Source organism: Rhinatrema bivittatum, chromosome 5, assembly GCF_901001135.1.
Source record: "Rhinatrema bivittatum chromosome 5, aRhiBiv1.1, whole genome shotgun sequence".
Taxonomy (NCBI): domain Eukaryota; kingdom Metazoa; phylum Chordata; class Amphibia; order Gymnophiona; family Rhinatrematidae; genus Rhinatrema; species Rhinatrema bivittatum.
Genome location: NC_042619.1, coordinates 148,354,843 through 148,381,654, shown reverse-complemented (window position 1 = coordinate 148,381,654; position 26,812 = coordinate 148,354,843).

Sequence of the window (26,812 nt, the reverse complement as noted above, 5' to 3'; positions counted from 1 at the left end):
TCCCCTGCACCTCCTTTCTTCCTGGGTATACATATTTAGATCCTTCAGCCTCTCCCCATAAGTCTTTCAATATAAACCCCACATCATTTTGGTCACCCTTCTCTGAACCGCCTCATCCTGTCCTTATCCTTTTTGAGATATGAGTTCCAGTATTCCAGGTGAGGCCTCATGAATGACCTGTACAGGGCATTATTACCTCCTTTTTCTTGCTGGTACATCCTCTCTCCATGCAGCACAGCATCCTTCTGACTTCTCATATTGCTTCAATGTCTTCAGATCACCAAAAACTATTACCACAAGGTCCCTCTCCCAGTTTGTGCACATTAGCCAATTACCGATAAAACAAGAGGGTAGGTGATCTAAAAATGCAGTGAGGGCAACAAAATGGATTAGATGCCAAGAAATGTCCATTTAGAATCTTTATTATGGAGACTCGTTCATCCAATGTAAAGCCCGACTCAGGCCGAGTTTCACGCCCACAATGGGGCTGCCTCAGGGGTTACAATACACAAATAGCAAATATAACTTAACAATACAGGATATACATAAATCAAATGTAAAATCATAAGCACATATAAATGGTAACATATAAAGTGGAACATATAAACTGAAACATTCACAATGGAAAAATGTAGCTTGAAAACCAGGACCAAATGATATAAATGTATGTAAAAATGTATGATTTTACCTGTGTGAAATATCTCTTGTATATGTATGATAGTTATCTCATACCATCAAGTTTGTCAGAAAGTCTGTGGAATGTGCAAAAAATATGTGATTGACCTTAAAGACAAAAAAGTCTAATAAAAATTATGCATCTAATAAAAACTGGAAATATAACTTCAACAAATAATGATACACTCTAAAAAAATTGTAGAAAAACGGCAAAAACTCACTTAAAAATAACAGAAATTAAAAAGACGCAAAAACCACCTAAAAACAACAGCGCTTAACTAAGAGTCAGACACAAAAGGAAGCTGCAGCACAGGAACACATACTAAGCAAATTATCCATTCATTAAATTAGGAATTTACTTAAATATGTGTGTCTCCCACGATGATGCTGGTGAAATGAAACATGACTTTAAAAATAAATGTAAATCCGATAAAAAATTAAATAATGTCTTAAGCTTGCAACATGAAACTCGACTTTGACTTATGTGAGAATTAAAAAAGCACAAATCGCGCCGAAGTCTATTAAATATATGTATACTACCATCAAAAATTTGAACGCAGCTACAAGCCTCTGATACCTGTAAAACTGAGGCATTAGGGCTTGCTTTAGGTTGCATTCCAGCAGCATAAGGGTCTCCTACTAGACCCAAACATAAATGTAGCTGAAGGTAAAGAACTTTAAAACTCAGCAAATCGCACAAAAATCAGCTTGTGAAAAATCAAACAGCATGAAACACGACTGAGACTTATCTAAAAATTTACAAAAAACACACCGATCGCGCCAAGAATATTAAATGTATGAATCAATCTCATCTAAAATTTTATTTTATTTGCGGCTGCAAGTCTCTAATATCTGTAAAACTGAAGCAGTAAGACTTACTTTGGGTTGCATTCCAGCAGCATACGGGTCTCCCTCTAAACGCTAACATGAATGTAACTGGAGGTGAAGGACTTTAAAACGCTGTGGATCGCGCCAAAATTGCTGTCAATCAATGCTGTGGGCGTGGTCAAAACACATACCTGTATTTGTCATTTTTGTTTATGCCCACTTTACATAACCTTTTCAACTGTACAGATTTTAGAGACTTATAGCCACAAATAAAATAAAATTTTAGATGAGATTGATTCATATATTTAATATCCTTTGGCGTGATCCGTGTTGTTTGTAAATTTTCACATAAGTCTCAGTCGTGTTTCATGCTGATTTTTGCGCGATTTGCTGAGTTTTAAAGTTCTTCACCTTCAGCTACATTTATTTTTGGGTCTAGTAGGAGACCCTTATGCTGCTGGAATGCAACCTAAAGCAAATCCTTATGTCTTAGTTTTACAGGTATCAGAGACTTGTAGCCTCTGTCAAATTTTTGATGATAGTTTAGCTAGAGATTGATACATATATTTAATAGACCCATATGCTGCTCAAATGCAACTCTAAGTAAGTCTTACTGTTTCGTGCTTTTTTAATTCTCACATAAGTCAAAGTCGAGTTTCATGTTGCAAGCTTAAGACATTATTCTGAACAACTGCGGCACCCCCTGGTTAAAGTACAATCCATCTCAAATTTATTTATGTGCCTATTTGTAAACCGTTGTGATGGTATATCACTAAACGACGGTATAGAAAATTTTTTTAAATAAATAAATTATTTAATTTTTTATCGGATTTACATTTATTTTTAAAGTCATGTTTCATGTCACCAGCATCATCGTGGGAGACTCACACGTATATAAGTAAATTCCTAATTGGCACTTATGTTAGGTTTAATGAATGGATAATTTGCTTAGTAGGTGTTCCTGTGCTGCAGCTTCCTTTTGTGTCTCTTAGTTAAGCGCTGTTGTTTTTAGGTGGTTTTGCGTCTTTTTAATTCCTGTTATTTTTAAGTGAGTTTTTGCCATTTTTCTACAATTCTTTTAGAGTGTATCATTATTTGTTGAAGTTATATTTCCAGTTTTTATTAGATACATAATTTTTATTAGACATTTTTTGTCTTTAAGGTCAATCACATATTTTTTGCACATTCCACAGACTTTCTGACAAACTTGATGGTATGAGATGACTATCTTACATGTACAAGAGATATTTCACACAGGTAAAATCATACATTTTTACATACATTTATATCATTTGGTCCTGGTTGTCAAGCTACATTTTTCCATTGTGAATGTTTCAGTTTATATGTTGCACTTCATATGTTACCATTTATATGTACTTATGATTTTACATTTGATTTATGTATATCCTGTATTGTTAAGTTATATTTGCTATTTGTGTATTGTAGCCCCTGAGGCAGCCCCATTGTGGGGGCAAAACTCGGCCTGAGTCGGGCTTTACATTGGATGAACGAGTCTCCATAATGAAAATTCCAAACGGACATTTCTTGGCATCTAATCCATTAGCCAATTACCTCCATCACATACAACTCTTTTGGATTACTGCACCCCAGATGCATGACTCTACACTTCTTGCACTGAATCCCTGCTGCCAAATCTTCAAACATGCTTCAAGCTTTCTTAAATCACTTTTCATTCTCTCTACTCCTTCAGGCATGTCCACCCTGTTGCAGATCTTACTATCATCTGCAAATAGACAAACTTACCTTCTTGTTCAGAGATTGTAAGTGGAGTGCCACAGGGATTGGGTTTGGATCCAGTTCTGTTCAATATCTTTGTAAGCGACATTGTAGAAGGGATAAGAACATAAGAACATAAGAAATTGCCATGCTGGGTCAGACCAAGGGTCCATCAAGCCCAGCATCCTGTTTCAACAGAAGCCAAACCAGGCCACAAGAACCTGGCAATTACCCAAACACTAAGAAGATCCCATGCTACTGATGCAATTAATAGCAATGGCTATTCCCTAAGTAAACTTGATTAATAGCCTTTAATGGACTTCTCCTCCAAGAACTTATCCAAACCTTTTTTGAACCCAGCTACACTAACTGCACTAACCACATCCTCTGGCAACAAATTCCAGAGCTTTATTGTGCGTTGAGTGAAAAATAATTTTCTCCGATTAGTCTTAATGTGTTACTTGCTAACTTCATGGAATGCCCCCTAGTCCCACTATTATTCGAAAGTGTAACTGATTCACATCTACTCGTTCAAGACCTCTCATGATCTTATTTATTTATTTATTTAACAGTTTTATATACCGACCTTCATAGTAAATAACCATATCGGATCGGTTTACAATTAACAAGAATAAAACTGGGGTAACTATTCAAGTAAACGAAAGATAAACAGTAGGTAGGAATGAGTCAAAGTTACAATCAACAGGGAAGAGAACTTGGAAGCTTGCAACAAGCTGGAAAGAAGATAAGGCAGGAAATAAATATGAAGTGATACCATAGGGCGTACGGGTTAAAGCTTAATGGTGCTTTAACCTGGGAGAGTCAGAGTCCATTCGTGAGTATAATCACCATAACGGGTAAGCGTGCAGGACAACTAGTGGTTGTCTGGTGGGTCGGCGAAGGCTTGGTGAAAGAGCCAGGTTTTAAGTATTTTTCTAAAAGTTAACAGGCAAGGCTCCACTCTGAGACTTGAAGGGATGCTATTCCAGATAGATGGGCCAGCTATCGAAAAAGCTCTGTCTTTGGTCATCGAGAGGCGTGAAGCTTTAGTAGGGGGAAATTTCAGGGTGCCTTTGAGAATATCTCTAGTTGGTCTGTTAGAGGAGTGGAGTTTGAATGGGATTTCCAGGTCGAGTTGAAGATGATGATGGATAGTTTTATGAATTACAGTGATTGATTTGTATAGAATTCTGAAATTAACTGGTAACCAGTGTAGGTTCCTGAGAATGGGAGAGATGTGTTCGCTGCGGCTGGTACTGGTCAGCAACGGCTGAGGACGGCTGAGGGGGGATATGATAGAGGTCTTAAAGACCTCTATCATATCCCCCCTCAGCCGTCTCTTCTCCAAGCTGAACAGCCCTAACCTCTTCAACCTTTCCTCATAGGGGAGCTGTTCCATCCCCTTTATCATTTTGGTTGCCCTTCTCTGTACCTTCTCCATCGCAACTATATCTTTTTTGAGATGCGGCGACCAGAATTGTACACAGTATTCAAGGTACGGTCTCACCATGGAGCAATATAGAGGCATTATGACATTTTATGTTTTATTAACCATTCCCTTCCTAATAATTCCTAACATTCTGTTTGCTTTTTTGACTGCTGCAGCACACTGAGCCGACGGTTTTAAAGTATCATCCACTATGATGCCTAGATCTTTTTCCTGGGTGGTAGCTCCTAATATGGAACCTAACATCATGTAACTACAACAAGGGTTATTTTTCCCTATATGCAACACCTTGCACTTGTCCACATTAAATTTCATCTGCCATTTGGATGCCCAATCTTCCAGTCTTGCAATGCCGGGACTACAAGTATGCATGAAATTCTTTATTCCCTAATTCATATTTCTCTTTCAAGAGCTCAAAAGTGTGTACACATTGTTTATCTTCCATTAAGATTTACCTTATGGATCACAAATCTTTAGCTTCCCAATTCACAAAAATGTTCTTTTCCAACCCAGGTGTAAACATTCTGTTGCCTGTAAATGGCAAGTAAATGGAAATCCAAGGATATAAACCATACTTTTTTTTGCCTATTCCCACTCTGTACACACAGGGCCAAATAATATTGAATCTTTCACCACAAGGGTGTTTTGCCCATCGGTCATAGACAGCTGTGACCACACTTGCTCAACTCTTTCTTTACTTCCCTAACTCCATGGGATAGAATGGCAGCCTCCACCAGCTGCCGATGGCCTGCCTACCACTCCCAGGCCTCCCGGGGCGGCACAGATGCCGCCGACCGCCATCTTGCCATCCAAAGTCCTTAGGCGCGTACACACTCACTGGCCAGTCTTAAAAGCCGTCATGGCAGGAACCTCGGGGGCATCCCCTTCAGATGATGTCATCCCCCCAGGACATTTAAGCCAGCTGGCCCTGCCTACTGACGACTTGGCAAAGAGAGCCCTTCTTGCTAAATCCACCTCATTCTCAGAGGACCTGCATTCCAGTTCCTGCTTTCAGGCATAGACGTCTTGGGTACCCGCTCCTCAGGGGCCCTCTCCTCATCTTGGCTATCTGCTCCTCGGAGGGCCTATCGCTTGGGACTTCTGCCTGCCCCGCTCCCCGGGGCTTCCCTGGAACCTTCGCTACTCTCTCCGTGAGTACCCCACTCCACAGACTACCTCCTGCTCTACCGAGGATTCCTCTGGTGTACCCCGCTTCGCAGACCACTACCATCTCTACTCAGGACCTCACCAGTGCTCCCTGCTCTGTGGATCACTATCACCTCTACTGAAGACCTTCACCATGAGTACCCCGCTCCACGGGCCGTTACCATCTCTATTAAGGACCTCATCCATGTGCCCTGCTCTGCGGACCGCTATCATCACTACTGAGGACCCTCTCCGGTGTACCACGATTCGCAGTCCATTACCATCTCTACTAAGGACCTCATCGGTGTACCCCGCTCTGTGGACCACTACCGACTCAGCTGAGGACCTTCTTTGGTGTACCCCCTCTGCGGGCCACTACCATCTCTACTGAAGACATCATCAGTGTACCTCGCTCTGCGGATCATCATCTACTCTACGCAGGTATCCACTTGGGGGTATTCTCCTATCCACAGATCCTGTGTCTCTGGGTCTGTAAGACCTCCTCTCTGGCACCTCCCGCTCCATGGGTTGAGTCACTCTTTCTCTTTAATAAACTCTAGACTGATACTGTCTCTGACGTCACTGAGACCTCGCCTCCCGATGGTGAGGCTCACGGGGCTCCTCCCTGTGGGCAGTACCATCTCTCACCTCAGCCCAGGGCCCACACACTAACAAATCCTAACAAAGGCTATGTCCACCTCTTTTGCTTGTAAAACATAAATCAACTGAAAAGGAGACACCAAGCTAATTTCAACATATCTATTACTCCAGAGGTATTTGCTATCCAATTGTGGGCTATCCATGGTAAACAAGCCATGTTATATGTTTGAATATCCAGTTTGAATATCCAGTATATGTTTGAAAATCACATTATACAACAGAAGAACCCACAAAAAAAAAAAAAAGAAGCATGTACAAATGTCTGTGACCCCCTTTCCATGGGAAAACTACCCTCAGACTTTTCATCTGCTATATATGTGAGTCGTCTACTGAGAGAAGTATGTGCATAGATACATATACATTTACGTCCTGATTTTAAAAGGGCCACATGTGTAAAAACTTGGGGTATGTGTGTGGCCAGGGATAAGTGCTGGGCCCTACAAAAGGGGCGGGCCAGGAGGGCATGATCTGGGAGGGGAGCAGACTGGGAGGGAACTGAGGAGGCCTGATTGCATCGCCATGCATATTTTTCTAAAATCCCTGACCCTGCGCGCGGAGTAGGCCACCTGCCCACACATGCGTACACAGACATGAAAATACAGCGCATGTGCGCACGGGACCGGTATTTTATAACATGCACGCTCTGACACATGATTATAAAATAGCCACGTCCATGTGCGTGAGCCGGGAACCACGCACATGTCCATGTGCGTGCATATTTTTTAAAATCTACCTTTTACTCTCCTGACCTCTTCTTTTCCTTGGGAATGCTCTGCTTTATAGTGGGTAAAAGCATATGTACTGCATCATAGGATGTGCACTTTTACTTGCACAGACTCTGTTCAGAAGACTATTTTTATGTGTGCAAATGTGTTTATGTGTGTAAAATGTTTAGAAAATGGCTGTTTTTATGTAGACCATTTCAAAAATCATCTAAATTGTCATATGTGTTAAGGAGCAATTTTTGGTGGGATAACAAGAGCAGACCCTAAGAGAAAGCAAATAATCAGTAAATGTCCCAAAAAGTCAGTACAGTTTTTGAAGCAGTGCAGAGAGCGTGAGCAACACACAAACGGAGCAAATTATATACATAGACGGTCTCATTTCTTTTCTTTTTTAATTGTAATCTGAATGAACACTTTTTTCCAATCTCAGACTAAATGCCACAGCAGAAATCTATTTTTCTATAAGGCTAAAATTCAATTTAATGTTATTAAGTAAGTGACATTTAAATAATTCAAATTCTCCCCTACTAGACTATGTATTTCAATCTGGTTTCTTGAAGTATTCTGTAATGTTTTAATGAAAATTAAATCACTTGTGAATATAAAATATCCAAACATGGAATAATATATAGTTATAATATATCTTTCACATATATGCACACTATACACACACACACTATTTTAGAATAATCTAAAACTTTATACTGTTATTTTAGCAAACTGTCCCTAGGTAGGTTGTTCAGCCATATTTATGATCTGGCCTTATATGCCCTGTCTTTATGTCCTAATAATGTATTTATTGTTGCAAGGTACTGTTAAAACTGTACTTGTCTTATTAGCTATCATGGTCTATCATACCTGGGCCCTAAAATAAGCTACCTTCTTCTTTCATTGTTTGTTTTTCTGGGAAGTTTGCTTGCTTAAGGGTGAATTTTGAAAAAGTTGCTTGGATAAAAAGGTCCATATATACGAATATAGGGACTGATCGTGCACAACTCATATTTTAAAAGAGGCAAGGTATGTAAATATATGTGCATGTGCGAGCAACAGAACACGTGTACAAAAGGAGTGTGTAAGGGGTGTTCTGTGGTGGGGCCTACTTTTAAGCGAATAAGTTGCAATTTTAAAACCTGTCAAAGTAACGCATAGAACTCTGTTACTTGCACATATTTACTGCTGCTCAATATCCGGTGTAAGTGATCTTAAACATAATAAAAATGAAAAAAAAAAAAAAAGACTGGGTAGAGGGTCTGAGTGCAATGGGGGAGGGGGGGTTCAGATTGAAAAGCCAGGCAGGTCTTCATGAGCTGCAGATGAACTGGATGAACTGGTAATTTCATTTCCGCGCACGTTATAAAATCCCCTACCTATGGGCTAGATTTTAAAAGCCCTGCGCGCGAAAATCCTGCCGGATTTACGTGCGCAGGGCACTTCCGCGTCGGCGCGCCTATTTTGCATAGGCCGCCGGCGCGCGCAAAGCCCCGGGACGCGCGTAAGTCCTGGGGCTTCATAAAAGGGGCGGGAGGGGGCGTGTCTGGGCGGGTCTGGGGCGGGTCCAGGGTCAGGGGCGGTCCGGGGCGGGTCCAGGGGCGTGGCGACGGTTCGGGGGTGGGCTGGGAGTGCAGTCCCGAGTCCCCTGGCACTGCGGCCTGTGCCGGGGGATGCCGAGGCGGCGCACACATGTAACTTGCCCAACAAAGGGCTACGCGCGTATCTTATAAAATCCGGTGTACTTTTGTTCATGCTGGAAGCACAAATATGCAGGTACATCATTTGCTCATACTTATCTGGATAATTTCCATCTTATTTGAACCTATCTAGGGGCATTTATCTGACTATATTCTGATTTATTCAACTGTGTAGCAGCAGGCCTGCACAACTGGATAAGGCTGCAAAGTGCTACTTGTCCATCTAAGTAGTGCTTTTCAGACTTATCCTGTTACATGTCACTTCTTAGCTGGAGAAATTGGCATTTATAAGTCCAAACTTACACGGCTCATGAATTTTACATAAGCATTTGTGTGCACATATATACTCAGATTTTATAACAATGTGCATATCGTTTCCGCACAAGTTGTAAAATACTGTAGTAAATTACCGTGTGCCATATAAATGAGTGCACACAAGCAGTTTTGAAAGTTATCCTCTCAGTTTACTTTTCCAAAAATCCTTTGATCTCTTTTCAGGTGCTGTGTCTTAGGTTCATTTTCCAGATGGTGTTTAGATTTGATGTTCTTTCACCAGGCAAGATAGTGAGTGACCCGAGTGAATGAAGAACTAATGAAATGGCTAGCATTGAGGGAGAGTAGCAATTGTATTGTCAGTGGAGTGATGGGAACTTTCACTGTATGTACTCTGCACTATACTGGCATAGTGCATTTAGTTGCCAAACTTATTAGAACTGCATCTGTATTCTACCATCATAAAGGGACCAAAATGGAATTATAGCTTATACCTATGGCAAAATTACAGCATAATATGAAAGAGCAATCTTATTTTGCAGGTTAAGATCAGATCATGATGTATATTAATGCATTAGGCAATAGAAGAAAAATGTTTTTATAGAATGGCTATTTTCAGCACAGCATAGGGAAGGAGTTGGCAGAATTAATGGATCACTGTGAGGGCCCTTCCCACTATATGGAAGGAATATAGTTGTACTGCTGCAAATGAAAATCCCTTGTCAACTAGGATATCTATTTTAATGAATGCCAACCACTCCACCTCCTGTCACATAGCTATGAATGTCTACATTTTCACCTCTTCACAGAGCACAACAATCTGAAGATTAGATGTGCATAGAAGTGATAAGGATTTGCCTGTTTAAAGACCCAAAGAAATCATGATTTACATATTTTACAGCATATTTTCTTTACCACCACAAACATAAGGCTGGATTCATCATTCTTCGCAGAATGATGAATCCCGCGAAAAAGGGGGCGGGGGGGCCGAAGGGAGGGGGGCAGGCCTGCGAAAGGCTGCAGCCATTTGCACCCTGGCAGTGCGATTTCGCTGGCCGTAGTGGGACCGGCTGCAGCCTTTTGCAGCGAATTGCGACACCATAAAAGGTGTAGTTATTCGCCGCGCTGCAGCAGGTGATAATGTTCCTCACATATCGCCAACAGCGGTGCTGCAGCTGACTCCTTCCTCCCCTCCCCACCCTGACTCCTCCCCTCCCCCTAATTTGCATTATATAGCATGTGATAAAGCTTTAGTAAATAACCCCCATAGGGCCTGATTTTCTGAGTTTATGAGAAAAGATATCAATGAATCAGGCCCATAGTAATGATAACATAACCAATCACTGTGATATTCACTGTTTCTGATAAATCATGTTTTGAAAAACTATTTATTAAAATTAGAAATAATATGTCCAGGAAACATTCTTGAAACTGAAAAAATATTGGCTAAGTGCATATTTAAGACACCAACAAAAACCAGGTACACCAATATTAAAAAAGTTACAATGGACTATGAAGTTCACAAATAGCAAGAAAATCTAAATTAACCAGGTAAGAAAGGAAAAAAAACAACAAAAATCCAAGTAAGTAGCAACAGAGTAGTCTGAATTATCAGACAAGCTTACACTATTCCCCTAGACATTAAAACATACAGCTGGCGCGTTGAAAGGACTAGGATGATATATAGGTTTGTCTTTTAAAAAATTAGAAAGTTGGGTAGATTAAAAAAACATGTAACAAGTGTCGTGCTAAAAACTTATTATTGATAAAAAATGAAACATTTAATGAATATTTAAGAAAAAATGGTTACCCACTTTTACCACTCTATCTCTGTATCTAAGAAAAGATTTCTTCTTTTCTGAGTGGTATGAGTCAAATCGGGAAACACATGCATTTTCATATTAAAAAAATAAAATATTCATATATCAAAAATACAGCTTCAAAGCCCAGTCTCTGTCTGGCTCTAATATGAAATTTACAATAAAGGTAGAACAAGTCTCTACTTCCTCCTCTGTTTTCTCCAAAATTGCAGTCAGATATAAATTATTAAAGGGCATTTGAAATTATTGGGTCTTTCCATTTTCTTCAGGTTTTCTATTAGTGGAGGATAAACAGTATGCTCTGGATGCCTGAAGTACAGATTCACATGATGTTTTAAATATCTCAATAAAATATCTTATGAGCACCTACCTGAGAGTAACAGCTGGAACTTTGGGGAAACTGACTAAGTGCAGTTTCCATTTCTTAATTGTATTTTAAAGAATTAGCTTAATATAAAAGGTCTCAATGTCTTTAATTGAGGTAAGTTCTTCCCTTTCAATTTTCTTCCCTTTTCTTTCTAAAATAATAATATGCTCAGTGACGCTGGACCTCTGGCTTTAGAATCACAGACTTAAAGTGGATTCTTCAGCTTGGGAATTGTCTACAACAGAGCCTGAGAGAAAACGATAGCTTTCTAACCCCCTCATTTATCAAAATGCTATAAGGCGTTTTCACATGCGTTAAGGGCTTAGCGCATGCGATAACGTGTTAATGCATGCGAAGAGGGCTGTACTGCAGATCGCGATGCAAATTTTAAAAAGGGGAGGAATAGGGGAGGAGTTGGGGGAGGTCTAATGTAAAGTAGTTGCTGCTATCGCTGTTTGCTGTCCATTATCGCAGGCCATTAACGCTGAAAATAAATACACCTTTTTTATTTGTGCTAAGGACTGATCGCATACAATATCGCGTACCACGCTATTTATCACGGAGTATACCGCATGCGATAAAAACTCTAAACAGCTACCCAGCCTTTCTGGACCAATAAAAATGCTTGTTTTTAGTAGGTGAACCTTCATGAGACCATTTGCTCACTGCCAGGTGTATATATACACGGCCACTTCATGCCTCGCCAGTCCCGTCGCACACACCACAGCGTGTGGAAGCAGGACAATATGAACAACAGGCCAGGCCACATCCAAGATATCACAGGGAGTTACCAGCAGTGCAGGCAGAGTCTGCACTCCCGCAGGGTCACAGGTCTGGTCTGGGCAGACCACATGCCAGGGCCCAGGCGAGGATAAATAGGGACTGTATATTTCCTCCACGTACTTCCTTGGAGGGCATGCCTGAGGACTTAGTGGTGAGCAGGTATCGTCTCAGCTCTCAGGCAATACATGAGTTATATGAAGACATGCGAGTTGATCTGGATCCTGCAACCACAAGGTCCCATGCCATCCCTGGCATGACCAAGCTGCTGGCTGCACTCCATTTCACTGCTAGCGGCTCCTTCCAAACCACAGCAGGAGTTGTGGGAGGAATGTCTCAAAGCACATTTTCACGCTGTCTGGATCAGGTCATTGAAGCAGTCATGGCCCGCATTCATCGCTACATATACTTTCCTCGCAACAGGCAGGACTTGATGGACTTGAAGAGAGCCTTTTATGCCTTTGCACACTTCCCCAATGTTATTGGAGCTATTGACTGCACACATGTGGCCATCATTCCACCACGAGAAAGGGAGGCAGCTTACCGCAACAGGAAGCTATTCCACTCCCTCAATGTGCAAATGGTCTGTGATGCTGGAATGCACATTTTGGACGTGGTGGCCAGGTACCCGGGAGGAGCGTATGATTCCTTTATACTAAGGCAATTGGTCCTTTTTGACAATTTTGAGGCTGGCCTGTACGGTGATGCTTGGCTTGTAGGTAACAGACTTTTTCTTTTATCTATTCCATGTCATGCATTGTTGATGTGTGTAATATCACCCAAAAGGGGGGGTCATAGTTGTGGGGTTGCTATGGCCATGTTCAGTGTACCAACCAAGTATACATGGCTTGACAGGGTTCCTAAGCAAGTTATAAGGTTAATGTATGCCTTTTGAACACCCTGGTCACTGTCCTGCTGAGGTTCTGTGGGCAAAGGAGTCAGTAATGTAGTGAAATATGAAGTTGTATGTAGGTGCCTAGTACTTTTTATCTATATGTTCCTTTTCCTATTATTCCTTGTGTGCCATTACAATGCCTACACACTGCTGCCACACTACCTGTATATGTGATGATATACCGAGACATTTTGCACATTGGCAGCTACTGTACTCCAAGTATAGCTCCCTTCATGTTGCTGGTCTCAGTTATTGCCTCTATAGGCTATTTTGCCACAACCTGCACACCTGCAATGGACAGTCACCCTAACAACATAAACTACGGTCAATCCTTTCACTGCAGGTCTCACAGCTGTAATGTTTGTCTTTACAGTTGGCTGGCAGCTACACCTCTGTACCTTTTGCTAGAGTCGAAGGGGCAGTTAGGCCACCCTTGATAGATGCACATCCAATGCTGTACCTATGAACATATCAGATGGTTAGCACAATAGGTGACAACTCCTAACTATACTGCTGTCAGGGAACTCTAATGAGCTTTTAAGGCTCAGCAATGTTCCAGGCTATCTTGCACTGTCTTACTGGATGTTGTGGGTAGGCAGTCACATGTGGCTATAACATAGCAAACAGTAATGTGTTTCTTATGTCATTGGTGCAGGAGATTTAGGTTATGGTTGCCGGCCATGGCTTCTCACCCCCATACACATGCCTAACATGCCTGCAGAGAAGAGATACATTGAGGCTTTATGTGCTACCCACACAGTCATTGAACGCACCTTTGGCCTTCTTAAAAGCCGCTTTCGCTGTTTGGACAAGACGGGGGGGGGGGGGCGGGGAGCTTTAATGTATGCCCCAGGCAAAGCTGCCAGGATTATCCTACTGTGCTGTGTTCTCCATAATGTGGCAGTACATCATGGACTACCAATGGATATATGTCCCGACCTCCCACAGGATCCCGCATGTGTCAATGCCCAAGCCCAGGAGACCCTAGCAACTGGCAGCCAGATTCGCCAGAACCTTATAATTTCACACTTTGCCTGATGGCCCTGGGCTATGGAATGTACTTGCACTGGTAGGTGTGGCTACGATTATGAGCAGCGCTTCCACCCATTACGCTAATTTTGGTTTTATGTGTATGCCTAAGTATCAGGCCAATTTTCATTAATGTCTGGATTATGGACCTTTGCACTGTCGTGTGCTGCCAATGTAACGTTTTTTACATGGTGTAGCCACCTTCTGTTCTGCTTGCATGACACAGAAAAAGAGGCTGGTCTGTTAACACAGTCTGTCACCTACCTAGAACCATGTGGGCTGACAGGCATCAGGGTGCACCTCTCACTCGTTTTGAAATGTGCATGTCACAGTGTTATAACAGTTGAAATGGAGAACATGCTTCACGACCATGCACAGTGGTTGTTGTACATTTGTTGTGTCTCTGTGTGTATTTACAAGGACCTTCCCAGTTCCTTGCATTAGCTGTAATGTCTCACATGCATGAAGATCTGCATAACACTTCGCTGTATACATACAGGTACACATCCTATTCCGTACATGTGTACAGGTTTAGAAAGTGTGGATATAATTAACCTTCAGCTGACAGTGCATCATGTACTTTGGAAGTGTGTAGCATGCATGCTTTAGAAGCAGGCAGAAAGTCTTGGTGCTTTTACTGTCAGGTTTAACAATGTGCATAGCTCCTTTGAACCTGCCATTGGCCTTTCACAATGCAAGGTTTACTGAGTACATGGTCACAAGGTCAGGCTATTGGCTGTGGTGGTATCATGCTGGTATGACAGGTTTCCCCTCATATTGGTGAAATGGTATATAAATGTGTGTGTTAAATAAATAAATAAATAAATAAATAAATAAATAAATATGCTGGACTGTGAAGGCACATTAACATTAGGAAGCAAGACGGCCGATCGCTTCTCCCCCTCCTTCCATTCCCCTATACATAAAACGCTTACAACTTTATGGCTTTAAACTTAGGCCGCAGTTTATTAACAATATAACCCGAGCCACCAATTAGTTAATACAATAATAAAAAACCTTGCCCCCCCCCCCCCCCCCCCGGCTCCTCTTCACTTACCACTGTGTCAAAATGGTAAGTCTGCTCGATCCCCCCCCCCCCCCAATAACTTACCCCGCCTCGGCACCAGCGAGGGTAAGCGTTCGGCCTGAGCATCGGGCCCCCCCCCCCCCCTTGCTCATTAGGCCTTCCCGTGTAGCAGCCCCAAAAGTACACAGGCATTTCCCCCCCCCCCCCACCAATCCATCACAATTGAAATACAATACATTCCAACTTATGGCTCAGGTTTTCCGCCCCCAAACTGCGAAAAACAATGGTAGTCAAGTAAAGGTTAACATGTGTATTTTAACAGGGTGGGAGGGAGGGAAGCAGGATTCTGCTGCTTGCTTCACTGTTGCTGCCCAACTGCCAGCATTCCTAACTGCTCCCAACTTTGAACGACCGTGTAGACTTCAGCAAAGTTGTAACTTGGGAAACTGAAGAAGGTACTCACACAAGGAAGTTCCAGGAGAGAGACCTGAGGAGCAGATCAGGTGAAGTCCAAGGCAGGAAGGCCTTCCGAGGGCCCCCGTGGAGTGGTTACCCAGAGCATCCCAATGCCACGAGGAGATACTGGAACAGGAGATCCAAACGTGGAGCGGATTTAACAACGAAAGAACTCCTTGCTAACTCATCTTAGCAGTGGGCCGGTCAGCTTAAGTACATCAGCGGGTTGACGTCATCGGGAGGGGATGCCTCTGAGGTTCCCGCCATGATGTATACAAAAGGAGGCCCTGCGCGCACGCCTAGGTGATTCCGGAAGTAAGATGGCAGTCGGCAGCTCCCACACTGTCCCAGGGATGCCGGGGAGGTCGGTGTTGGTTGGCGGAGGCCGCCATTCTTCGCATGATTGACGATGCAGGGAAAAAAGAGGTGAGCATGAGAGGTCACAGCGGTCTGCGACCAACGGGCGCAACAGATGGACTCTCTACCTGGGTAACATCAAGCTAGGTTGAGAGAACATTGTACAAATCTCATTAATTCCAAAATGCCAAATCTTTATTGAAATGTCAGTCCCCGACACGGACCGTGTTTCTCAAGGGTTGTATTGGGAGGGGCCTGTTGTGACCATCGCTGCTCGACGTCTCCACTCCACCCTCCTCACCTCTTTGGCGAGTCCCTCTTGCTCAAGTGGAAGGTTGGCCGCCGCGGCGTCTCTCTGCCGTCTTCCTCCGGCATCCCTGGAGCGGTTCGACGCTGCGATCTACCATGATTCACAAGGGCCTAAGGGCGCGTGGCACAGCCCCAACTGATGTACCAGCAGTGGCGTGAACCTCAGGGGCGTTCCCCTGAGATGACGTCATCAGTACCGGATATATAAGATCTTAGAAATCGCTAACTAATGGAGTTAGCAAGGAAAGGAAAAGGATTTGTTCTAAGCTACTCTGCCTCCTCGGACTTATCAGGTGTACCCACTCCTCGGGGGCCTCGCTCTCTCTTTGTTTTGCAGGTCACAGTCAGGAACCAGCACTCGTTCAAGGGCCCATGTTCCCGGACTGGTTGCTGAATACTCTTTCTGCCTGGAAGTCATTGCTGCCTACTATACCAGTGAGTTATCTTCTCTCTTTCAGAGCTTTCCCTGGAACCAAGTACTCGCTCCTCGAGGGCCTAACCTATTCCAACACCTGGACTACTTCTAGAGACTATTGTGTGCATGTTACCATGAAGGCTCTGTTCCTGAACGCTGCATACCCTGCCTACTCACTATATTCAGTTTCTCTACAGCTCAGTTATTTCGGAGCGGCCTCGGAGGGAACAGGCAGCGCGCGCCGACCCTGGATTTTATAAGATACGCGCGGCTATGTGCGTATCTTATAAAATCCAGTGTACGTTTGTTCCCGCACCAGGTGCGAACAAAAGTACACACTCGCGCAAATTTATAAAATCTGCCTCTATGTGTTTTCTATAGCAGGCACAAATCTATGGAACTCTCTACCTGAAGCTCTCTGACTGACTTCAGAAACAGAAATTGAAAACGTGACCTAAAAACATGGTTATTTCAAAATGCCTATAACCTAACTTTATATCATCTGAACTCAGAGCATGCTCCCTCAAGGACAGTCATTTAAATTTTAAATTGTATGTTTTTGACCTCATCAAGTCAATGTACATGTTGATCTATAATATGTATGCCATGTTGTAAATCATTGTGATCTTTTATTTGGAACGACGGCATATAAAACGGCTAAATAAATAAATAAATATCAAGGGCTTAATTTCTGGCAGAACAATCCAAAACAGCATTCTTGCACCTTTTTTTTCTGGAGCCCAAGAAAGCAGAGCAGAGCCAACCTTGTATATCAGTTCTGACTCACCCGAGGAAACAGAACAGAACCAGTAGTTGCATGGATCACTTATGCCGTCCTCCACCCCAGCCCTTGGAGGAAGCAGAGCTGCTTACCCTAAGACCAGGACAGCCACATGGCTTTGATTCAGGTATATGTATGAGTGTGTGTGTATGTGAGAGTGAGAGAGTTCACACTTGGCCCTGGTCTCACCCCTTTGCACAGGTTAAACCTGGCCCTGACCTTGCCCATCTCACCGCCTCCACAGTTCCACTTCCTTTTTGTCTACAAATTAAGCCTTGTGGAGGACCAATAGTAAAAGTTCATTCACTAAACAAGACAGCAAGGGGTTAACATTCCCTGGCTGTGCCACTTGACCATTCTTGAAAAAGGAAGGGGCTGTTTACCAAACTTTTCAAGTCCAAGATACAACTACATTAACAAAAATATTTAGTGATGTGCATAAAAAAACAAATTTCGTGCTGGTTCATTTTTCGGTTTGGGGTGGGCCATTTTGGTCCACACCTAAATTAGATTTTTTTTTTGTTGCCAATTTTGTTTTACAAAACCAAAAAAAAAAAGGCCCCAATCCTTCAAATTTAACTAAATGGAAAGCCCCCCACCCTCCCGATCTCCCCAAGACTCACTTAATGTCCCTGGTGGTCCAACGGGGGGCCCAGGAGCTCAGAGCAATCTCCAGCTCCCTGGGGCCATCAGCTGCCAGTATTCAAAATGGTGCCGGCGGCCCTTTACCCTTACTATGTGATAGGGGACGGTCAAAGGGAGTTCTCCACTGCTGCTGTACCTCTCTAATCCAGTCCCTCCTTTCTTGTTCCCCCTCTCCCCTTCTTCTTCTAAATTGCAGTGAACAGAAGGGGAAGGGGTGATATTGAAGCAGACACTGCAGAGCAAAGAAAAAAAAGGTTTGAATTAGCACAAGTTTGAAAGTTGTGAGCAGTAGTGCTAATAGTTAAGGCTTCATTTCTGGTCTTGATGAATGGTACTACTACTCACAACTTTCAAACTTATGCTATTTCTACTTCACAAATGATACAGTCTAAGGCTGAAAGAAAGAAATGCTGCAACATATTAATGATTTGTTTGATATCACAAAGAGACTGAGATTCATGGGAGATTTTTAAGATAATCATGTTTCAGCTGTAAAATCTGTGGGAGTGGAGGGTCGTGGCTGCTTCTCTCACATGAACTCTTGATTAGCAGGACATCTCGACCTGATGGAGGAGGCCTGTGAACGCCAGCTTCTGTGTAAACAGCAGTATTTATTTTAGTAGACAGAAGTATGAAACTCTGCTCAGCCCTCCTTCAATCCTGAAAGGGGTATGTGCCGAGGAGCAGAAACATGGACCAGGGATCATAATAGTTTACCAGTGAATGACTCCGAACTAATGATAGGGGTAGGGAGCCCAGGACAGTCATCAGTTCTACAGAAACAAAATTAAATTCTGTTACAAAATTAGGGCGGCAATAGTAAAAAATGAATTATATAACCTGAGCTTCCTTTCGGATAAAAATTGATTTAAACTTAAAATGAAAAATCCTACTTATACTATTTATCATCAAACTCAGGATATAATTGTGTACTGCCCTGGCTAGCAAGGCTTCTGACTTATTAACATAGTCATAGAAATGTTGCTTTATATATCTGAGAGATCTGTCCATCTGAGAGATTTGCAGGGATTTTAATTAATGTCTAGCCAATGTTAAAGTGCAAAGGATAGCTTTCCAGCAGCTTGTGTTTTTTTTTTTTTTTTTAATTTTCTCAAAGAAAGATGGTTGGTTTTGCTCATTTGGTCTTTAGAGTGGACCAGTGCATGCCACGATATTTCCTTAAAGCTCTTCCATTTCAATGTCAAGTTAAAATCTGTAGGAAGATTGTGCTGATTAAAATCTGCAATCAAATCTGTTATTAATTTTTTAAAAGCCTTATCCCCTAAAATGACCAAATTAAGCCCCCAGTTTCTTTTCAATTTAGTAACATCAGACACATCAAGGGAAAGTGAAATGGGATTATGATCTGAGAGATAGCTAGCCAATATATCACATGGACTGATGTAGGAACTAATGTCAAAATAGCAAAGGAAAAATCAATTCTACTATATGAATTATGTCTGGGCAAGTAGAATAGAAGGTATACTCTTTACATAATGGGCATTTCATCCACCAGACATCTTTAAGACTGTAAAATGTAATCAGTTGGCTGAAACCCGCTGATTCAACATTAAAAGGAGAGGTCCTTGAGAATCAATCCAAAATGGAACTTAAGCATGTGTTCCAATCACCTTCCAAGATTAAAGAAGACAGCTGGAAATTAATCAGATACTGAAAAAGACAATTATTTAAAAAAAAAAGTACTGTTCTGGATTAGAAGTATAAACATTAACCATTGTAAATTCAATCAAATGTAGAGGCATTCTACCATGACAAAATGATCTTCAGGGCCCAAATGTGTTTGGTGACCAGTAAGAGGTAGACATATATGGAGAAGCATACATATGCCTCTACTTTCCCAGTTATAAGAGGCAAAAAAAATTCTACTCAACTCATTCACTATGCATTTTTTTAAGTATTCCTCTCTAGTTAGTGTATTTCTTGCAAAAATACAATTTGAGCATTTTGGACTTTTAAGAAGTGAAATGTTCTTTCACATTTAATTGAGGATGAAATACCTCTAACATACTGTTTAAATCTTTTTATTCAGGCCAATGCAGGGGCAGTAGCCTAAATAATGCCTTTTTGTTTGGGGGGGAGCCATGCAACTTGCCCCTAACTCTGCTCCTTATTTATAACAGAAGTGGTTCTTTCTTACATACATTCTTTGTATAAAACATATGAAGTATAATTAATTATTATTATAATAAGGAGGTAGCAGCAGGGGGGGAGGAGAGACAAGGATGGGAAAAGGAAGGGAATAGGACAGGGCAGGGGGCAAGAGCAAGGAGATGGCAATAGAGGGAAAGAGGAGGGCCTGAAGGTTAGAGGAGGATAAGAGAGAAAGACGGGGTGCTGACAGGGGGAGAGGAGAGGGCTGGGAGCAGTGCCAGTGGAGAAGGGGCTGGTGGCAGGTGAAAGAGAAGAAGGGACTGGGGACAGGAAACAAGAGGAGGTGGCTAAGGGGAGAGAAGAAATATCTGCCCCCACAAGAAAGATTATAAATGCTTGACAGCCACATCATATTAACCTCCCCCCCCCCCTTACATACACACACAAGACCACCAAGCTTCTATCCTTTTCCTTTGGGAGCTGATTAGGCTTAGGTCAAGACAGAGAGAAAGCAAGAGGAGGGGGAAGAGTGAGAGCAGGAGCGAGCAATAGCTGGGTGAGAGCAGGAGAAAGAAGAAGGGGCTCAAGGGAGAGGGAGAGGAAAAGTTATGGGCAAGGGGAGAGAGAGAGAGGATCAGAAGAGAAAGGGGCTGAGGGAAGAGGATGGGGCAGGGGTCAAGAGCATGAGGAGGTGGATGTAGAGAGAGAAGAGGCTGAAGGGAGAAGAGTGGGATAGGAAGAAGGCTGGGAGTAGGGGGAAGGGGTTGGAACTGGGGGCAGGGGAGATGTCTTTCCTCTCCCCCTGCTCCCAGCCCTCTCCTTTCGCTCCCACCTCTCTTCCCATCCCCTTCTCTCTTCAGCCCCTTTTCTCCCCCATCCCTAACCCTATTGCTCTTGCCCCTACTCCATCCGCTCTCCTCAGCACCCCATTTTCTCCTCATCCTTGATTTCTTCTCCTGCCCCACTCCCCCTGCCTCTGCCTGCTCCCCAATCGTCTCAGCCAACCTCCTCCACCTCTCCCTCCCAATCCCTCCTCTTCCCTTCCGCTGTATTCACCCCCTTTGCTCTTTCTTCTCCTGGGGCAGTGGCAAGGGAAGGAGGTCTGGCAGTGAAGAGGACACACGTGTGCTGCTACTCCGAGCCCTCAGATTCATGCAGCAGATTTATCAAGATTCTGCAGCAAGAGATAGCAAATTCTGTGGCAGATTTTTCAAAATTCTAATGTGGCACATTTGCATATATTAGCAATTGAAATGGGGGGTTTTTTCACTTTATGAAAACAAAGCCATTTTCTGACATGTTTTTGAGTCCAGTTAATTTATTTGGTTCTTTATTAAAGGAAAGATGTTTAGAGATTAGTGGTGAGAAGGAAGGAGGGAAAAGAATCTAGGAATGGGGAGAGGAGATCTCAGAAGAGGAAAATGAAGGAATCTTAGGTACAACGGTTAGAGAGTTGAGGGGTAAGGGATGGAGGAGAATCGAGCACAGGTGGAGGGGAGACTGGGGGAATCAGGGAGGATAAGGAAAGAGAATGAGGGGAGGGGAAGCAAGAGAAAGAAGAAGGAGAGAGGATGGGGAGGAGGAGTTGGGCAGAAAGAGAGAATTGTGGATGGCGGTGGAAGACGAAGGGGAAGATCAGGAGGCAAAAACAGGGATGGAGGAGAAGGAGAATGGGAAGGAGGGAAGATTGGGATGTTGTAGAAAAGGAAGGAAGCCACAACCATCAATCATAACCCCATCCCCTCATTCACTTCTCCCATCTTCTTATTCTCCCTCACCCCCCCCCCCCCCCCCACCCAAATGAACCCTCGCCCTCCCCCTGCAGGGCTTACTTTACTTCCCCCTAATCTCCTAACTCATCCTCCTTCAATTCATCCCCTCTCACCACCCACATTTTCACTTCCTCACCTCACAAACCCCTTCCTTACCTCCTTCACTGTCACTTCTCCATAAACCCCTCATTCACCTCTTTCACTCCCTCGCCCAATAATCCCCTCACTCCTTCACTCCTTTCCCCCCCCCCCCCCCACTCACCTTTACCTCCCCAATCCCCCAGAAGAGAAACCTCACTAGAGGCAGGTGGGAGAGTGCATTATTTTCTTTCTGCGCCCCCTCCCCTCCCCCTTGGCTGCCACTGCCGCTGCTGCCACGACCCCTCACTCACCCTCCATGTTCTGAAAGAGGAGGAGGATTGTAGCTTTTCAGGGCCTTGGGTCGCTTTCTCTTCCTTGGCTGCTGGCGCCTGAGCAACATCATTCGAGTGCTGGCAGCCAAGGAGGAGGAAGCAGCCAGAGGCACTGCAAGGCCCCAGTCCTCCTCTTTTCACAGAACATGGAGGGTGAGTAAGGGGATCAGGGCAGTGCAGAAAGGAAACAATGCACCACCCCTTCCTGTCACCAATGAGACCTCTCGTCTGGAGGTGGGGGAGAGGGAGGAATGAGCCTTGCCACTGCTGCCACTGCTCTGACTGGCCCCAGGCCCCGGTCTCCCGCATTAAGGCCAATTCCACAACAAGGGCCGAATTGTGTGGCCCTTACCGGGGCCATGGGAGATGAGGGACCCTGCTGCTGCTCCTGCTCCTTAGTTAAGCTTGCTCACAGTGGAAGTTACATCTTTAAGCTGTAACTTCTGCCACAAGTAAGCTTCACGGAAGGGGGAGGATCCGGGCACTTGGCAATCATATAGCAGAAGGGAGGGGGGGGGGGGGTTGGGGAAGTGGGGAGGCATTGCCGCAGCCTGAACAATGTGGGTTAGAAACAGAGTTTGCTAGCCAAAAGTTGATGGGGGCCATGGCCCCTGAGGCCACCCCAATCTGATGCCTATGGCCCAATCTATATGCAAAATAAGCTATTAACAACAGAGATAACAGACAGAATATATGCACAGAAAGAATAATGTACAAAAATAGCACAATGATATGCCCATTTTAAATCCCTTTCTCTCCACTCCCACAACAATTTTAATAGCTTTATTACAACTTACTGCAATAAGTAATCCCTATCTCTGCTCCGTTCTCTCATAGGAGCATAATTCACCCAACATTCCCACCTCAAATAAGGGAGTGCGACTCCCTTCCTACTGCTCCCAGTCACTCCCCTTTGGGAGTGACCCAACTGCCATCCCCATCCAGTCCAGCTTTTCAATTCCACCACCCAAAGGTGAGGTAACCATTTGGGCAAGGCCACAATGTCAGCACCTTAGGCTATGGGGAGAAAATGTTCAGGAGATGAAGGCTGCACAAACAGTCCCAAATGGGAACAAGATCTCTTCAGGTTCTCACAGCTGCAGTTGGTACTGGTCCTAGAGTATCTTGTCTCAGCAGCTAGCTCTTCAACCTCGTTGTCCAGAAATGATTTATTTTTCGGATTTTTATATACCGACATTCTCAATACAAGTATCGAATCAGGTCGGTTTACATATAACAAAAACTTTCGCAAAAAAGGCGTTACATTGAACAGCGTTTCTTAACATATAGCGTATAACATATAGCATATGACATCAGGTAGGCAGGACTACAGTATCAGCATCCTAAGTCAGGAGGAAAGAAACTGTAAGAGATGTAGGCTGAAGAAACAGCCCCAGCTAAAAAAAAAGTGCTATCCTTGTGCATTCACAGCCACAGTTGGTACTGGTGCTCATGCATTGAACAACAAAGTCAAGCATATCAGATATTGCAATACTTCAAAACTGTTTGGTGAATCCATAATAAAACTTTCCTAGATGTGAAAAAACAATTCTTTGCTATATCTCCAGACATTTGGAAATTGATATTCAGCACCATGTAGCCAGATAAGTAAGGACTTATCCGTCTAAGGGGTAGCGGCTGAATATCTGCCCGCTTTTAGTGGTTGCCACTTATCTGAATAAGTACTGGATAAGGAGTGTCTCCAGGAGAGGGATGGCAAACACCTGAATTTTGTCCCCTAGATATTATTTGTTGTCAGTGTGGACCCTTGGACCAAGTTGGAGTTGGCACAACCTGCAGGAAAGAGCCCTGCAGGTCCCCACCTTTGGCTGGCAGAGTTGAACAAGACAGAGGCCCAGATGGAGCTTCACCTATAGCAGCTCACGTTCCCCTTAGGTTGAGCCCTCAGGTGCCAGTGCCAGGGCCAGGAGGACTTAGGTGGGGGCTCTGTGAAAGATCAAAAGATCTATAGGCAAGGCAAAGTCAAGCAGGCAAAGTCGAAGACAGGCCAGTGTCAGGGCAGGTGACGTTTAAGAATATCTAGTAGTCAGGCAGTGGTCAGTGGCAAGCGGCAAGCAAGAGAAGTTCAGGTCAAAGCTGAAGATTCATCCAGGGGAAAGCAGTATGGATGAGCAAGGCAGGAGGAAGAGGAGTAAATCAAGAGGCAAGGCAAAATCCCTGTGCGGTATTAGCTGAACGTTGGAATGCAGAAGGTATATTCCGAGTCACGGATGTTCAACTTCAGGCCAGCCTCCGGCGTATAGCCCAGGTTTCCTCGAACTCCTATTATAGAGAAATGTTGCGGTCCCGGTCGCCACGGTGGCGCCCGAGGCCTTACCTTCTTTTCGGGCCCCAGAGAGCTACTGCGTTCCGTGGACTCGGGACCCCGGCCGCAGCTTCCGCCTGCCGTCCCGACCCCGCGCGGGCCTGCAGGGCCTTCCTGCGCCACGCGCCAGCTCCCTCTCTGCCGCCGGCGTCCTCTCGCGGCTAGCTCCGCCCCCAGGCGCGCGCGCGCGGCTGAGCCCTGCTTTTGAAGGGACCAGCGCGGAAAACACGGCTCCTCCCTTTCCTGACGTCAGACGCTGCAGGGCTATTTAAGCCCTGCAGTTCCCAGCCTTCCTTGCCTTGCAACGAGGTTCACTGCCTTTGGTAGCTCTGAGTTGCGTTCCTGGATTGCCTGTTTCCTGCCTGACTCTGCTTTGCCTGACCCTGCTTGCCTGTCTCCTGCCTTGACCTCGGATAGCTTGACCACGCTTGTCTTCAGCCTGCCTTGACTCCGGTCCGTGACTTCGACTCCTGCTTGTCTTCAGCCTGCCTTGACTCCGGTCCGTGACTTCGACTCCTGCTTGTCTTCAGCCTGCCTTGACTCCGGTCCGTGACTTCGACTCCTGTTGTCTTCGCCTGCCTTGATCCCGGTTCGTGACCCCGACTGCTGCTTGCTCGCCGCCTGCCCAGACTCCAGTTCGGATTCCACTCCTGGGTTTCTTCGTTTCCGCCTAAGTCCCAGCGGTCCGGGTCCCTACGGGCTCCTCCTGGGGGGACCTCGGGCTTCCAGGGCGAAGACTCCTAAGTCCTAGCAACCCGGGCTCCCACAGCTCCTCTGGAGGAGTCACGGGTTTCCAGGTGAAGCTCCAATTGCCCAGTGGAAGTTCTGCCTACCGACTGCTCCTTCGGGTCGGTCGGCCTAAGGATCCACATCCGGATTTTCTCCATCCGCAACAAGAAATGCAATATAAATTTCTTTGGAGGGCGTATATCTCTCCCTTGGTGACATTTCAATCCACCTTGATACCGACGGTGGCATGTGGGAAGTGCGATCAGGCAATCGGAACCCTTTCTCATATGTTTTGGGGCTGTACGATCATACAGAAATTTTGGAGGCGGGTTGTATCCTACCTAGCCAATATATTGGGGATTTCTTTGTCTGTTTCCCCCCTCTTGATCCTCTTTGACTGTATCCCTATGTTACGCATCCGGGAAGTGGGGCATCGTCGCCTGTTTGTGAAAGCTTGTTATGTAGGGAAAAAACTGATCCTGCTGCAGTGGAAGGAATCGACGGGCCCCTCCTTTTAGGCATGGAGAAATCATTTTCACCGCTTGATGCAGATGGAACAGTTGTCAGCTCGGACCTCACCAAAGGCACGGCGTGCTTTTCTTCAAGTTTGGGACCCTGATTTACAGACTTACCTCATAGAGTGCGTAGTTGGATTATAAATGACTAGCCTCTTTCGTCTTAGTTGAGCCTAGGACCTTTTATTGCTGTGGCCTGGCACTAGCCCTAAAGTATAAGCTATATGACACGCTGTTGGGGGGCATGGGAGGGGGATGGGGGGAGCGTGGTTGGGTATGGTTGTATTAACTTTGTTACTTAGTATTGCTTGGTGCGGTTGACTGCTTAAGGAACAAGATATTCAACTTGCTGATTTGTATTTTGATGTTATATTTGAAAAGCAATAAAAATTGTTACACATAAAAAAAAAGGCAAGGCACACTGAAGGAGAGTAGAACTGAAGGCTGACCACAGGAACCAACAGATGAGATGGAGACCACAAGAACTGAGACCGGTACAACAACCAGGAACTGAAGGCAACAAAGACAAGCAGGAACTTGGGAATGCTGAGAGGATGCTGAAGCAACTCACGCTACAAAGGTTGTAGGAGACCTGTTGCCAAGACCCTGGAGAAGAGTCTGCAGAGGTCTTTTATATGGCCAGATGAGTGATGTAATCAAAGGATGCCTCCAGGCTTTTCCCGCCACTAGCCCTTTAAAGTTAAAGAAATCAGGCGTGAACATGCCTTAGGAGGAGCAGGTCCAAGCAGCATTGGCAGCGTCCTGCCGTGGGAGTTGGCATCAGCAACTGCGTCCTGCCGCATCATCATGTGGCTTCCCGCCGCGTGGGAAGGAGAGACAATCCGGCAGCATCGGGAATGGCAGCGGAAGCCTGGCCTGAGGGGT